We start from the raw sequence: 17624 nt of genomic DNA, 5'->3' as shown, positions 1-17624 counted from the left end.
GTGCCATGAATGCCGAGACCTTGTTGTTGTGCCGGGACGCCATTAGGTCGACGTCCGGCTTCCCCCAGCGGCAAAAGATCTCTTGAAACACGTCCGGGTGAAGAGACCATTCCCCTGCGTCCATGCCCTGGCGACTGAGAAAGTCTGCTTCCCAGTTTTCTACGCCCGGGATGTGAACTGCGGATATGGTGGAGGCTGTGGCTTCCACCCACAGCAGAATCCGCCGAACTTCCTGGAAGGCTTGGCGACTGCGTGTGCTGCCTTGGTGGTTGATGTATGCCACCGCCGTGGCGTTGTCCGACTGAATTCGGATCTGCCTGCCTTCCAGCCACGGATGGAACGCCTTTAGGGCTAGATACACTGCCCTTATCTCCAGAACATTGATCTGAAGGGAGGACTCTGACGGAGTCCAGGTTCCCTGAGCCCTGTGGTGGAGGAAGACCGCTCCCCACCCTGACAGACTCGCGTCCGTCGTGACCACAGCCCAGGATGGGGGCAGAAACGATTTCCCCTTCGACAAGGAAGTGGGAAGAAGCCACCACTGGAGGGAGGCCTTGGCTACCCGAGAAAGGGAGACGTTCCTGTCGAGGGACGTCGATTTCCTGTCCCATTTGCGGAGAATTTCCCATTGAAGTGGACGCAGATGAAACTGCGCAAATGGAACTGCCTCCATTGCTGCCACCATCTTCCCTAGGAAGTGCATGAGGCGTCTCAAGGGGTGCGACTGGACTCGAAGGAGAGATTGCACCCCTGTCCGTAGTGAACGCTGTTTGTCCAGCGGAAGTTTCACTATCGCTGGGAGAGTATGAAACTCCATCCCGAGATATGTCAACGATTGGGTCGGTGTCAGTTTTGACTTTGGGAAATTGATGATCCACCCGAACCTCTGGAGAGTCTCCAGAGCAATGTTCAGGCTGTGTTGGCATGCCACCCGAGAGGGGGCCTTGACAAGAAGATCGTCCAAGTAAGGGATCACTGAGTGTCCCTGAGAGTGTAGGACTGCTACCACTGTTGCCATGACCTTGGTGAAGACCCGTGGGGCTGTTGCCAGGCCGAAAGGCAGTGCCACGAACTGAAGGTGTTCGTCCCCGATGGCGAAACGCAGGAAGCGCTGATGCTCTGGTGCAATCGGCACGTGGAGATAAGCATCCCTGATGTCGATTGAGGCTAGGAAGTCTCCTTGGGACATCGAGGCGATGACGGAGCGGAGAGATTCCATCCGGAACCGCCTGGTTTTCACGTGTCTGTTGAGCAGTTTGAGGTCCAGAACAGGACGGAAAGATCCGTCCTTTTTTGGTACCACAAACAAGTTGGAGTAAAAACCGTGACCCCATTGCTGAAGGGGAACAGGGATAACCACTCCTTCTGCCTTCAGAGTGTTCACCGCCTGAAGAAGAGCATCGGCTCGCTCGGGGGGCGGAGATGTTCTGAAGAAACGAATCGGAGGACGAGAACTGAACTCTATCCTGTAACCGTGAGACAGAATGTCTCTCACCCATCAGTCTTGGACATGTGGGAACCAGGCGTCGCAAAAGCGGGAGAGCCTGCCACTGACCGAGGATGCGGTTTGGGGAGTCCGCAAGTCATGAGGAGGCCGCTTTGGGAGCGGTTCCTCTGGTGGTCTTTTTAGGACGTGACTTAGACCGCCATGAATCAGAGTTCCTCTGACCCTTTTGAGGCCTGTTGGACGAGGAGAATTGAGACCTGCCTGAGGGCCGAAAGGACCGAAACCTCGATTGTACCTTCCGTTGTTGAGGTCTGTTAGGTTTGGACTGGGGTAAGGAAGAGTCCTTACCCTTGGATTGTTTAATGATTTCATCCAATTGCTCGCCAAACAGGCGGTCGCCAGAAAATGGCAAACCGGTTAAAAACTTTTTGGAGGCAGAGTCTGCCTTCCATTCACGTAACCACATGGCCTTGCGGACTGCCACTGAATTGGCGGATGCTACCGCCGTACGGCTCACAGAGTCCAGGACAGCATTCATGGCGTAGGACGCAAACGCCGACGCCTGAGAGGTTAAGGACACAACCTGCGGAGTAGCGGCCCGTGTGACTGCATTAATCTCAGACTGACAAGCTGAGATAGCTTGGAGTGCCCATACGGCTGCAAATGCCGGAGCAAAGGACGCGCCCATAGCCTCATAGATGGATTTCATCAGGAGCTCTATCTGTCTGTCAGTGGCATCCTTGAGTGATGCACCATCTGCCACTGCAACTATGGATCTAGCCGCCAGTCTAGAGACTGGAGGATCCACCTTGGGACACTGAGCGCAACCCTTGACTACGTCAGGGGGGAAGGGATAACGTGTGTCATTAAGGCGCTTAGTAAAGCGCTTATCCGGAAAAGCTCGGTGTTTCTGGACTGCATCTTTGAAGTCGGAGTGATCAAGAAACGCACTCCGTGTACGTTTGGGAAACCTAAAATGAAATTTCTCCTGCTGAGAAGCCGACTCCTCACTCGGAAGGGCTGGAGGAGAAAGATCTAACACCTGATTGATGGACGCTATAAGGTCGTTTACTATGGCGTCCCCTTCAGGTGTATCAAGGTTGAGAGCGGTGTCAGGATCAGAGTCCTGATCTGCCACCTCCGCTTCATCCTCCAGAGAGTCCTCATGCCGAGACCCTGAACAGTGTGATGAAGTCGAGGGAAGCTCCCAGCGAGCCCGCTTAGCCGGTCTGGGACTGCGGTCCGTGTCGGAGTCCTCCCCGTGGGACCTATGAGTCGACCCAGGAGCACTTTGCTGCTCCGACCGAGGGGGGGCCTGGGGGCAATGAATCAACAGTGCCCGGGGCCTGTGTTACCGGTCTGGACTGCAAAGCTTCTAGTATCTTAGCAGACCATCTATCCATAGACTCAGAAAGTTTGTCAGCGAATACTGCAAACTCTGTCCCTGTCACCTGGACAGTGGGGGCCGGTGGTTCCACCTGGGCCAGGGGTCCCACCAGTGGCTGAGACTCCGGCTGAGTGAGTGTCACAGGGGCCGAGCATTGCACACAATGAGGGTAGGTGGAACCTGCAGGTAGCATAGCCGCACATGAGGTACAGGTTGCAAAATAGGCCTGTGCTTTGGCACCCTTGCTTTTTGCGGACGACATGCTGTTGTCTCCTCTTACAGCAATCAGTGAGGGTATATAGCCAAAAGCTAATAGTGCGGCCGTACAGAGTAAATGTATACAATATAAGCATATAAATATACACTTCGGCACCCAGGGGGGCCAGCACCTAGTAACAGGTGCGGCTTACCGACCGCCCTCAGCGGTTGTGTGACCACCAAATTCCCTGCCTGGGCCTCCCAGAGCTGTGGAGCTCGGCTTTGAAGTTCTCCAGCGTCAGACGTGCTGATAGGAATGGCTGCCAGTGTTCTGAGAGGAGGAGGAGGGAGCCGTGGGCGTGCCTCAGAAAGTGCGGGAATCTGGTGCCCCATGGTGTTCAGTGAGGGGGGAGGAGGATACAAAGTATGCTCCAGCCCTCAGCGCTGACGTTTAGTGCAGCGTCCCGCCCTTACCCCTGACTGGCAGGCCCGTGGGCGGGAGAATGCGGTACTAGGCCGCAAAAGCCGGGGACTAAAGTTATAAGCGCGGCCGGCAAACAAGCGCGGTCAGCGCGGTAGTCCCGGCGCACAAACACACCCAGCAGTGCTGCAGTGTCCATTACACAGGCGCTCTATGCGCCGTCCCCAAGGGGACACAGAGTACCTCATAGGAGCAGGGCCTGTCCCTGACGATACCCGGTCTCCTGTCCAGCAGATTCCCCCAGGGGCTGCGGAGGGGGCCCGGTCCCAGTGCCTGGTGACCGGTTAGGATCCCACTTCACCCAGAGCCCCTAAGGGATGGGGAAGGAAAACAGCATGTGGCTCCTGCCTATGTACCCGCAATGGGCACCTCAACCTTAACAGCACCGCCGACCAGAGTGGGGTGAGAAGGGAGCATGCCGGGGGCCCTGTTATGGGCCCTCTTTTCTTCCATCCGATATAGTCAGCAGCTGCTGCTGACTAAATTGTGGAGCTATGCGTGCATGTGTGCCTCCTTCCACAAAGCAATAAAACTGAGGAGCCCGTGATGCACGGGGGGGTGTATAGGCAGATGGGAGGGGTTTACACTTTTAAGTGTAATGCTTTGTGTGGCCTCCGGAGGCAGAAGCTATACACCCGATTGTCTGGGTCTCCCAATGGAGCGACAAAGAAACCAAAGATCGGACAAAGATTTCCAACTTTACTGGTTATGATAATGAGGGCCCCACAAGACCCTCCATATACCGGGGACACCCCACAAGACCCTCCATATACCGGGGACACCCCACAAGACCCTCCGTATACCGGGGACACCCCACAAGACCCTCCGTATACCGGGGACACCCCACAAGACGCTCCGTATACCGGGGACACCCCACAAGACTCTCCGTATACCGGGGACACCCCACAAGACCCTCCGTATACAGGGAACACCCCACAAGACCCTCCGTATACAGGGAACACCCCACAAGACCCTCCGTATACAGGGAACACCCCACAAGACCCTCCGTATACAGGGAACACCCCACAAGACCCTTCGTATACAGGGAACACCCCACAAGACGCTCCGTATACCGGGGACACCCCACAAGACGCTCCGTATACCGGGGACACCCCACAAGACGCTCCGTATACCGGGGACACCCCACAAGACCCTCCGTATACCGGGGACACCCCACAAGACGCTCCGTATACCGGGAACACCCCACAAGACTCTCCGTATACAGAGAACATCCCACAAGACTCTCCGTATACCGGGGACACCCCACAAGACCCTCCGTATACAGGGAACACCCCACAAGACCCTCCGTATACAGGGAACACCCCACAAGACCCTCCGTATACAGGGAACACCCCACAAGACCCTCCGTATACCGGGAACACCCCACAAGACCCTCCGTATACAGGGAACACTCCACAAGACCCTCCGCATACAGGGGACACCCCACAAGACTCTCCGTATACCGGGGACACCCCACAAGACGCTCCGTATACCGGGGATACCCCACAAGACGCTCCGTATACCGGGGACACCCCACAAGACCCTCCGTATACCGGGGACACCCCACAAGACGCTCCGTATACCGGGAACACCCCACAAGACCCTCCGTATACCGGGGACACCCCACAAGACGCTCCGTATACCGGGAACACCCCACAAGACTCTCCGTATACAGAGAACATCCCACAAGACTCTCCGTATACCGGGAACACCCCACAAGACTCTCCGTATACAGAGAACATCCCACAAGACTCTCCGTATACCGGGAACACCCCACAAGACTCTCCGTATACAGAGAACATCCCACAAGACTCTCCGTATACAGGGAACACTCCACAAGACCCTCCGTATACAGGGAACACTCCACAAGACCCTCCGCATACAGGGGACACCCCACAAGACTCTCCGTATACCGGGGACACCACACAAGACCCTCTGTATACAGGGAACACCCCACAAGACCCTCCGCATACAGGGGACACCCCACAAGACCCTCCGCATACAGGGGACACCCCACAAGACTCTCCGTATACCGGGGACACCCCACAAGACCCTCCGTATACAGAGAACATCCCACAAGACCCTCCGCATACAGGGGACACCCCACAAGACTCTCCGCATACCGGGGACACCCCACAAGACCCTCCGTATACCGGGGACACCCCACAAGACCCTCCGTATACAGGGAACACCCCACAAGACCCTCCGTATACAGGGAACACCCCACAAGACCCTCCGTATACAGGGAACACCCCACAAGACCCTCCGTATACAGGGAACACTCCACAAGACCCTCCGTATACAGGGAACACTCCACAAGACCCTCCGCATACAGGGGACACCCCACAAGACTCTCCGTATACCGGGGACACCCCACAAGACCCTCCGTATACAGGGAACACCCCACAAGACCCTCCGCATACAGGGGACACCCCACAAGACCCTCCGTATACAGGGAACACCCCACAAGACCCTCCGTATACAGGGGACACCCCACAAGACCCTCCGTATACAGGGAACACCCCACAAGACCCTCCGTATACAGGGAACACCCCACAAGACCCTCCGTATACCGGGAACACCCCACAAGACCCTCCGTATACAGGGAACACTCCACAAGACCCTCCGCATACAGGGGACACCCCACAAGACTCTCCGTATACCGGGGACACCCCACAAGACGCTCCGTATACCGGGGACACCCCACAAGACCCTCCGTATACCGGGAACACCCCACAAGACCCTCCGTATACAGGGAACACTCCACAAGACCCTCCGTATACCAGGAACACCCCACAAGACCCTCCGTATACCGGGAACACCCCACAAGACCCTCCGTATACAGGGAACACCCCACAAGACCCTCCGTATACAGGGAACACCCCACAAGACCCTCCGTATACAGGGAACACCCCACAAGACCCTCCGTATACAGGGAACACCCCACAAGACCCTCCGTATACCGGGAACACCCCACAAGACCCTCCGTATAATGGGGACCCTCCACAAGACTCTCCGTATACCGGGGACACCCCACAAGACCCTCCGTATACCGGGGACACCCCACAAGACCCTCCGTATACAGGGGACACTCCACAAGACCCTCCGTATACCGGGAACACCCCACAAGACCCTCCGTATACCGGGAACACCCCGCAAGACCGTTTGTATACGGGTTCATGTAGTTACTGACCGCTGCACACACATATATATGTATTTTCTTACACGCACAGATGTCACTGTATATCAAGCAGCCCGCGGCACTGATCACACAGGGGCTCATTCATCCCGCACCCACCAGTGACACACAACACCCGTGATGTCCGGTGCAGGCACTTGGTCCAGAGGCCTCCGCCGCCTGAATCCCACCCGAGAGAAATGGGAGCTGATGTCGGCGGCGCCGTCTGGTTTCCTTAGCAACCACGCTAGGCCTCATCACTCGCCCCCCCCCTTCGGGCGGTTTTGGTAGCGCCCAGAGCGGGTCTCGTTCCATTGGCTGATGCTTTAGATGTAGAAAAGCGGGATGTCTGGGTCCTGTAGTCTACATTGACCATCCGAATACACACCTGGCGTCAACTAAGACTACAACTCCCAGAGGCCAGTGCGGTTACATGCTTGAAGAGGTTTCAGCCAATCATAAATATTTGAACTGTAGCAGGGTCGGTTGTGTTGCATATTAATCAGCGTTCTATAGTTTGGTTGATGTGCAGCATTCGCTATAGAACGTGGGAGCAATGGAAGGACTGGGGGAGGGAGGAGGGGAGGAGGGGGGGGAGAGAGGGGAGGAGGGGGGGGGAGAGAGGGGAGGAGGGGGGAGGGGAGGGGGGGGAGAGAGGGGAGGAGGGGGGGGGGGGGGAGGGGAGGGGGGGGAGAGGGGAGGGGGGGGAGGGAGAGAGGGGAGGAGGAGGGGGGGGGGGAAGAGGAAGACGGGGGGGGGGGTTGCAGGGGGATTTTATTTCTGAAATAGTCAGTGGTTTTATTTATCAAAAAAGCTTTACCGTCAGGAACATGATCTGTCATTTTCATAGTGCAGGCTGCAACAAGTGAAGGCGCTGAGCTGCAATACCAGACTCAGCCTGTGGACAAGAATGGCGCTGTCCAGGGGAAAAAAAAAAAAAAAAATCAGGGCTACTTTCACACATCCAGCTGTAGCAGTGCGGCACAATCCGGCGCTCTGCTGAAAAAACAAAACCGTTTTTTTTTCCCGCCGGTTTCGTTTTTTCAGCATTGACTTGCATTGGCGCCGCATGGGCTTGCGTTCCGTCCGTTTTTTGCCGCATGTGGCGGCCGGATGGAACGTTCCCTGGCACGTTTTTTGCTCTGGCAAAAAAAAACGCTTCGCGCCTCATCCGGCCGCTGCGGCGCATTTTTCAATGCATGCCTGAGGACGCCAAATGCAGTGCGATGCGGCAAAAACGCATCCGGCCGCCGCATGCGGTTTCTTCCACTGCGCATGCTCAGTAGTGTGCCGCAACCGGAAAAAAACGGACGGGCCGCATGTAAAAACTAACGCAAAGGATGCGGTGTTTTCGCCGCACTGCTCAAACCGGATGTGTGAAAGCAGCCTTACTGAAACTCATTATTATGCCTTAGGCTGCTTTCACACATCAGTTTTTTGGCATCAGGCACGATCCAGCGAAAAAACTGACGCGACAGATCCAGTTTAAAAAACGGATCATTTGCATCAGTTTTTTCCATCAGTTCCTTCAGTTTTTTGACAGATCCGGTGTGATTCTGAGCATGCTCAGTTCAAAAAAACGGATCCGGTGTCCAGATCCGTTTTTTGCCGCATTACACCGGATTCGATCATAGGCTTCCATTATAAAACATGCCGTACGGCAATCCGTTTTTTTTTTTTTTGCCGGACACAAAAAACGTTCACTTCGTTTCATCCGGCCGCCGGACAAGTAAATTTTGCCAGATCTGGCAAAAAACGAATGAAACACAAAGCCATCCGACACAATCTGGCGCTAATGAAATTCTATGGGGGAAAAAACGGATCCGGCGTAAACAGATGCCTGGATCCGGGTTTTTTCATGTTTTTGCCGGATTGTGCCTGATGGCAAAAAACTGATGTGTGAAAGCGGCCTTAGGGTAGATAAAAACTGTTTTTACATGTAAGCAGGAGGGCTCCCTTTAAAGCTATAGTTCTTTAAAGCAATGGGTAAAATTTGAGGGGGCCCGTACTGAAGGATCACACTGGGGCCCCCAGCTGCCCCAATATAGGTAACAGAACCCCTCATCTAACGTACACTTGTCATGGTCAGTGTTCACCTCGGCATCTAACCCAATCTCCAGACCTGAACCCCTTTAAAAACCTCTGGAATTGCTGTATAAATAAAGAATTTAAAAAAAAAAAAAAAAAAAACTCTGGAATGTAATCAAGAGGAAGATGGATAGTCACAAACCATCAAACAAAGAAGAACGGCTTACATTTCTGCACCAGGAGTGGCATAAGGTCACCCAAAAGCAGTGTGAAGACTGGTGGAAAGCAGCCAAGAAGCATGAAAGCTGGGATTAAACTCCGGCAGATTTTCCCACCAATCCAGCAAAACGATTTCTGCACCAGTTGTGCCACTGAAGAAGCGGATGTTTCGCCACATTTTCATTCAGTGCTGATCCTCTGCGTTTGGGAACTTATCCTAAGGATTCATAAACTTTCTAGTTGCTGAATTTAGATGAGCTAAAGAGAAAGCCAACACTTGTGAATAAGGCCTAAGGGGGATAGACCGGTACTGCAGATTTTCATCCTGGATTTTGAGCCCTTGAAAGTCCCCAGCAGCGGCACAAACCATGTAGTCCTGAAATAAATCATTTCCCACAGAAATTTTAGGTTTGGATTTTCATCACCTCTGCAATATATAGGAATCGGAGTAGAACCCTTTCTTTCTGTAAGAGCTCATTTGCATACTTTCTCCCATAGGGGTACAACCTATGTCGAATCACTGCTGTTTAACCACTTAAATGCTGTTTGGTCAATGCACTTGGGACCCTCTATGTGACGCGTTTTGCTGATTTTTTGCATTCTAGAAGCACAAAACACAAGACGACGTTAATTAAAATGTGTTTATTACCAAAATACAATATGAAAGTCCATATGTGACAAACTTCTTTTTTGTAAAGCAAAATAAATTATTCTAACATTTTACAGTATCTTCCGATGTGGTTGAAATATTAAAGGTTTCTAACCTCTTTGCCCGGCACCGAATCTGCCGCAGGTCGAGGGCGGACAGACGGATCTGGTGTCTTAAGGCAAAGGCAGAGCGCCGACATTATCGAGATACGATGTAAGGGGGCGGGAGGAGCCAATGCACGCCGCGATGTAAGGAGGAGCTGATGCACGCCGCAATGTAAGGAGGGCAGGAGGAGCCAATGCACGCCGCGATGTAAGGAGGGCGGGAGGAGCCAATGCACGCCGCGATGCAAGGAGGGCGGGAGGAGCCAACGCACGCCGCGATGCAAGGAGGGCGGGAGGAGCCAATGCACGCCGCGATGCAAGGAGGAGCCGATGCACGCCGCGATGCAAGGAGGAGCCGATGCACGCCGCGATGCAAGGAGGAGCCGATGCACGCCGCGATGCAAGGAGGAGCCGATGCACGCCGCGATGCAAGGAGGAGCCGATGCACGCCGCGATGCAAGGAGGAGCCGATGCACGCCGCGATGCAAGGAGGAGCCGATGCACGCCGCGATGCAAGGAGGAGCCGATGCACGCCGCGATGCAAGGAGGAGCCGATGCACGCCGCGATGCAAGGAGGAGCCGATGCACGCCGCGATGCAAGGAGGAGCCGATGCACGCCGCGATGCAAGGAGGAGCCGATGCACGCCGCGATGTAAGGAGGAGCCGATGCACGCCGCGATGTAAGGAGGAGCCGATGCACGCCGCGATGTAAGGAGGAGCCGATGCACGCCGCGATGTAAGGAGGACGGGAGGAGCCGTTACCCGCCGCGATGTAAGGAGGACGGGAGGAGCCGATCCACGCCGCAATGTCAGTCATGGAGCCCGGGACTTTCGTTTAGCAAATGCAAAAATTTTTAGTGTTACATGAAACCTGCTGCAAAAGTCACCGGACTGCGAGGGCGAAAGGGTCGGGATTCAGCGGCGGAGCACCGGGCGGACAAAACTAAAATAATGGATACAATGAAAACATGGCGGATGTCTGACGTACAACAAGTCTCAGCAGCGACTACTCCATAAGTGGAAACATTTAGCTGAAAGATAAGCGGCGCCTCCAGAACTGTTGTCTTCTATGGAAACAAAAAGGGACAAGAGGACGAGTAACCCTCTCCTCCCCGGGCAGTAGTCGCACTAATTAGATTGTCGGTCGACAATAATCAGCTGAATCTCTGATCGATGGGAGCGGCTGCAATTAAGAGGGGTACCAATATATAAAGTGGGTGCTTTTTTTTTTTGTTGTTGTCGTTGGCAAAAACAGCGCCCCCCCTGTTCTCAGGTTACAAGTGGTATTGCGGCTCAGCCACATTTAATGTATCCAAGCTGCAGTACCGCACTCATCCTGTGATCAGGCGAGGCTCGTAACGTGCGGCATTGCCGGTGCTCAGCTTCATATCACACAGACCCTGAAGCTCCTCACACACATTGAAGGGTTAAATGGATAATGTCAGATAGAGCTTGTAAATCTAAGCAGTTTTGCAGTTTACGGCTTGTTAAAATTTTCATCCGTTCTTGATATTGACTCGTTTGTTTCCATCTTGTTGCGTTGGAGACCGACCACCGCTGCATACAAGGCGCAGATCTTACAAACTCCATGATCAAGCTTGTAAGTGCTGCTCTGAGCCAACCAGGATCGGCGTTGCCTCCTAATTCCGGCCTGCCTGAGCGCCGTGCTTACAAGATAGAACGGCCGAGGTGGTCGGTATCCAAGGCAACGAGCTGGAAACAAAAGAAAAACTTAATATATCAAGAACAAGCAATGCTGCTTTATACAAGAGTCATCCGACAATATCCGTCCATGAAGAGGAGGAGGACGGGGCGCGGCACATTACAAGCCCTTCACTTTCCTGGCAGATAAGCCGATGTGAGGCGTCCAGCTGCGGATACTTCCCTCTCCCCATCAGTAAAAACACGAGCAGTGTTGGCTAAACCCAGCGTCCATGTGTATGGGGAGGGGAAAGCAGGGATTAGCAGATTTAGAGCTAAGGTGCATGGATCAGATCTGCAGATCTCCTAAATCCACATGCAACCAGATCACCGCTGTCACTTTCCTAAGGCAGATGGGAAAATGAAAGCGGAGACCCGACTGATCGCCCCAGATAATCCCGCCACACTCCAACACTGGATTACAGACCCCATATAATCCCTCCACTCTCCTAAATTTGACCCTGGATAATCCCTCCACTCGCCACACTGCATTATACACCCCATGTAATCCCTCCGCTCTCTGCACTGGATCACAGACCCCGGGTAATCCCTCCTTTCTACGCACTGGATTACGGACCGCATACAATCCCACCACTCTTTGCACTGGATTATAGACCTCTGGATAATCCAGACACTTTACAAACTAGATTACAGACCCCAGGTAATCCCTAAACTCTGCGCACTGGATTACAGACCTCAGATAATCCCATCCTTCTCCACACTGGATTCTAGACTCTGGATAACCCCTCCATTCTCTGCACTGGATTACAGACCTCAGATAATGCCTCCATTCTCTGCAGTGGATCACAGACCCCAGATAATCCCTCCATTCTCTGCAGTGGATCACAAACCCCAGATAATCCAGACACTTTCCAAACTAGATTACAGACCTCGGGTAATCGCTCCACTCTGCGCACTGGATTATGGACTGCATATAATCCCACCACTCCTTGCACTGGATTATAGACCTCCGGATAATCCAGCCACTTTACAAACTAGATTACAGACCCCAGGTAATCCCTCCACTCTGCGCACTGGATTACAGACCTCAAATAATCCAATCCTTCTCCACACTGGATTATACTCTGGATAACCTCTCCACTCTCCGCACTGGATTACAGACCTCAGATAATCCCTCCATTCTCTGCACTGGATCACAGACCCCAGATAATCCCCTCCATTCTATGTACTGAATTATGGACCCCATATAATCCCACCACTAGATTATAGACCTCCAGATAATCCAGACTTTCCAAACTGGATTACAGACCCTGGGTAATCCCTCCACTTTGCGCATTGGATTACAGACCTCAGATAATCCCATCCTTCTCCGCCCTGGATGACAGACCCTGGATAATCCCACCACTCTCAGCCCTGGATTACACACCCCTCTCCCGCCATACACCTCATTTGTCGCACACACAACATCTAGCGCAGATTTTATAGGAAGTGCGTCATTTTTACAAGGAAAATTAAAAAACGAAGAAATAAAAACACTCAGAAATACTAAACCTTATCCGCTATAATACATAGTATAAAAAAGAAACGCGGTTATATCACAGGTCAGTTATGAAACCCCAATAATAAAGAGTAAATGTCAGAAATGTGCAAATCTGTAATGAAGGAGGCGACACTGACGTGTCATTGAGTACAGGGGTCACCGCAACGGGTTTTTTTTTTTGGAAACCGCCATTGTGTTTGTCTATGTGGCTGAACGTGTTAATGGCGGCAAGACTGAAGCACGCAACGCGGCAGACATCACGATGCAACCCCCCCCCCCAGCACACCGTTACCATTACGCCACGTCTTACTAGTCAAGGTCCAAGTTACTCAAGGGGGCGACCGGCCGATTGCACCTTAGAGGTGTCGCCACACTAGCCGACACAGAACTGGCCGCAGATCTGATCGGACTGAGCCGAAATTAAAAAAAATTGATTTTTTTTATTAATTTTTCTATTTTTTTTTTTACATCCCTATTTCCTTCTCAATAATACATCACTATATAGCACCAATGTGAAAACGCATCAGGATTCTCCGCAGACGGCGACCTTGTGAAATGACATAAATATTTCATAATAAATACGTAAGATAAAAAGAAAAAAAAAAAAAACGCCTGGCGCAACGCTAAAAAAATAGATATCTTAAAAAGACTATACAAAAAAAAAAGCAAAAAAATGTGTAAGAAATTATGAGTTACACGATGTCAGTCAATTAAAAAAAAAAAAATCCCAACTAAAATCAGTCGGAAAATTTAAAAAAAAAAAAATAAAAAAAGTCCGCATTACAAATATACCCATCCTAAGGTTGGGGGGACTTCGAAACGTGACACCCCCATAGCTCAGCTGATAGCTGTCTGAAAAATTGAGGAGCCGGAGGCCGCAGCGCCGTGCACCGGCCATGTGTGGGTACCACTGCTCACCTTAATAGGTGCAGAGCTGCAGTACCCGAGAAAGGCCACTATATAGTGTGCGGAGCTGTGACGTCCGCCAGTGACCTGATAGCCGAGCGACGCCGCTCTATGATATTCTAAGGATTGGACATCCCCTTTAATTCATTTGCATTCTCTTTTTTTTTTTTTTTTTTTTTTTACTTTTTGCAACAGTCATGACCATATCGGACGCCACATTGCCAGTGTGCGTTAAGGACCCCTTTAAGAAGACACAACCAATGTCTTTCCTCTTCCCCACCATCTTATGACTGGATTTAAGCGTCATTCATGGTCTGGACAAAACTGTGGACGAGTCACTGGCGGAGTTTACACCATATTATATATTAAAGGAAAAAGCAAAATGCGCCTCATTAGCCGTCAACCGTAAATGGTCATAAAGCAATTGGGAGCACTACACACGTGCACATAGTCTGGTGTGTCACCCATACACTGTCAAAGCATTTGAGCACACTACGTACGTGCACATAGTCTGGTGGGTCACCCGTACACAGAACATTTGGGAGCACTACATACGTGCACATAGTCTGGTGGGTCACCCGTACACAGTCACAGCACAACATATGTGCACATAGTCTGGTGTGTCATCCATTCACTGTGAAAGCATTTGGGAGCACTACATACGTGCACATAGTCTGGTGTGCCATCCATTCACTGTGAAAGCATTTGGGGAGCACTACATACGTGCACATAGTTTGGTGTATCACCCCTACACAGTCAAAGCATTTGGGCGCACTACATGTGTGCACATAGTCTGGTGTGTCATCTATTCACTGTGAAAGCATTTGGGGAGCACTACATACGTGCACATAGTTTGGTGTATCACCCGTACACAGTCAAAGCATTTGGGCGCACTACATAGGTGCACATAGTCTGGTGGGTCACCCATACACAGTCAGAGCACTACATATGTGCACATAGTCTGGTGTGTCAACCATTCACTGTGAAAGTATTTGGGCGTACTACATAAATGCACATAGTCTTGTGTGTCGGCTCACTGATCAGGCGCACCTTTCCCCTTTTCGGGTGGTCTATAGAAATAAAAGATACAGGGACCCCCCACCTCTAGGAACATTGCTGCCAACAATTCACAAAGAGTTTCATATACAGGATACAAGTCAAATTAAAAAAAAAACATGATCGAACGGCACGGGGCAGCGTCCTGGATACCGCCATGTATAATTCATTATTACGCAGGAGTCGAGAAGATGACGGTACGGCCTTGTAAGATGTTTGGATTCACTGGGACCAGAACGCCAATGTCTACTGGTTGTGATGGGGCCGACATCAATATGATCAATAACTGCTTTTTTTATAGGGTTCTTCATTATATTAGGTTTTTAATGCGTCAAAAATCCAGTGGCCTAAAAATTAAGTAACACCATATTCTCTCCTATGGGTGTGCAGGGGCCGTGCCGGTCTCCTCTCCATCCTGAAAGCTGCAGCCAATCTATGGAAGAGAAGAAGAAAAAGACCGGCGGGAACTACGGCCAGCGGGACGGAGAAGGAGAGGCGGCGTGATAGAAGAGCAGATGCTATTTAGATTTTTTATTTTTACGCCGTGGGGCAAAATGAAAAGGGATGAAAATCTTCCCATCTATAGGAGCCAAAACGGGTCTTAAATACCGTATTTTTTGGATTATAAGAGCTACTTTTCCTCACAAAAAATTTGGGGAAAATGAGGGGTGCGTCTTAAAATCCGAATGTAGCGGGGGATGGTGGAGAGGGGTCACAGGAGGCAATGCTGTGAGCTGTGCTGCTCTGTTAAACGGGCAGCAAGGAACGGGCCCATTCTGAAGATGTCGGCCGTAAGGGCTTCAAATAATGGCGCCTAGAGACGTCTCTGGGCTCAAGCTCATCTGCGCACGCGCTGACTCCGGCCGCAATTTCTTTGAAGCCTGCACCGCCAACATCTTCAGAATGGACGGTGCCTCACCGCCCGCACCATCACATAGTCTGGTGTGTCACCCATTCACTGTGAAAGCATTTGGGAGCACTACATATGTGCACATAGTCTGGTGTGTCAACCATTCACTGTGAAAGCATTTAGGAGCACTACATACGTGCGCATAGTTTGGTGTATCACTTGTACACAGTCAAAGCATTTGAGCACACTACATATGTGCACATAGTCTGGTGGGTCACCCGTACATAGGGCATTTGGGAGCACTACATATGTGCACATAGTCTGGTGTATCACTTGTACACAGTCAAAGCATTTGAGCGCACTACATATGTGCACATAGTCTGGTCTAGTCATAGTCAGCACAGTGCCGCACTGAGCGCCTGGGTCCCCCCGTGCACCGCCCGCAGCATCGCCGTACTGCCACACCGCCCCTGCCTCCTGTAACCCCGCTCCACCACCGCTGCCGCCCCACCTTCCTAGTAAGGCCCCACCAGATTATAAAAACGGACCCCATAATTTATTTTTTTTTATCTTTAAAATTTGGGGTGCGTCTTCTAAAACAAATACGGTAAATAAACAAAAAATAAGGTACAACTTGACAGCATTGTCAGAACGCCATTCATGCTTGGGTCATAACTATCTTATCACACATGATCCTGGCTTATTTGGAGGATTATTCTTGCTTCCCTATCAAGAAAAGAAAATAAAATAAAAAAAGGGGGGGTGGGGTCATTCATGTAACATTAAATATGCCTGAGGGTAAAGGCGACGCACATTAGTAGATGTCCACTATTGGGCGCGTTTCTTACCATACTGGAATAAGGTGAAATTCAGACACACAAGTACAGACCGGCCGCTGGTTTTCTTCCCCAAACTCGACAGGCTCATATACATCTATACAAGTGTCAAATTTGAGAAGAGGAGACACACGGCTGATCCGTACTGGGATCGTGATATCTGAAGTGAAAGAACCTACGCACTTGGCCCAATTTCGTAAATCAGGAAGTCGGCTGTGACCTCTGTCCTGCCCGGCATCCCTCACACGTCTAATATGAGGTCACAATTCATACATTAATCCAAGTGATAAAAAATTATATATATCTGACTTCTACTAATGGATGGTACGGGGTTAAAGCAGCGCGCTGAGGATTCTGGCCAAGACCAGCAAATCGGCTCTAATTACTGTAATCCTTTGTGCCGGACAACACATACTTGACCGTGGCAAAGGCGATCTACACAGCACACGTTCCAAAAAGAAAAAAATATCATAATCAGAGGGAAAAATAGAATATAAAAACTGAAAATCAGTCATAGCGGTCACCATAGTAGTGGTCAAAGCTTCCTATTTAGAAGATCATCTGCCGTTTTCATAGATATATATATATATATATATATATATATATAAAAAAAAATAAAAAAAAGATAATATAATAAAGAACAAATTAATACATATAAAAAAAAAAATAATAATATATATATATATTTATTTTCTTCCATTTGTGCCTTTCTTCCATTGGGTCTGTCACACCCGAAATAGAGGAAAAATGGAAGAAAATATGACTACAGAATCGGAAGCATTAGTCTGCACCACAGAGCATCTTTTTGCAAAATTACATACATATCTAGAATATATAATATGGAACAAACATATATAAAAATATATTATATATAAAATATATTTTTTTATATATATTTGTTCCATATTATAATATATTCTACATATAATATATCTAGAAGTTATATATATATATATATTATCTAAATATATATTATATGTTATAATATGGAACAAAATATATATAAAGAAAAATATATAATATATATTATATATTTTTTTATATATGTTTTGTTCCATATTATAATATATATTCTAGATATTA

The 17624-nt window shown here is 50.3% G+C and overlaps 1 protein-coding gene across 3 annotated transcripts in view; it reads right to left on the bottom strand.

The window, feature by feature from the left end:
• Positions 1 to 6994, bottom strand: part of DPY19L3 (dpy-19 like C-mannosyltransferase 3) — a 110104-nt gene extending 103110 nt beyond the window's left edge. The window contains exon 1 of one of the 3 annotated variants that reach the window (XM_075325253.1): positions 6812 to 6994. The gene's annotated coding sequence lies outside the window, so the exon portion shown is untranslated. Of the gene's footprint in view, positions 1 to 6738 lie in introns of all 3 variants that reach the window. The other 2 variants (XM_075325254.1, XM_075325256.1) reach the window with 2 other exon arrangements.
• Positions 6995 to 17624: the final 10630 nt, after the last annotated feature.

This window comes from Anomaloglossus baeobatrachus, chromosome 10 (genome assembly GCF_048569485.1).
Source record: "Anomaloglossus baeobatrachus isolate aAnoBae1 chromosome 10, aAnoBae1.hap1, whole genome shotgun sequence".
Lineage (NCBI taxonomy): Eukaryota > Metazoa > Chordata > Amphibia > Anura > Aromobatidae > Anomaloglossus > Anomaloglossus baeobatrachus.
Note: the sequence above shows the minus strand (reverse complement) of the source record. Positions and strands in the feature narration are given on the sequence as shown.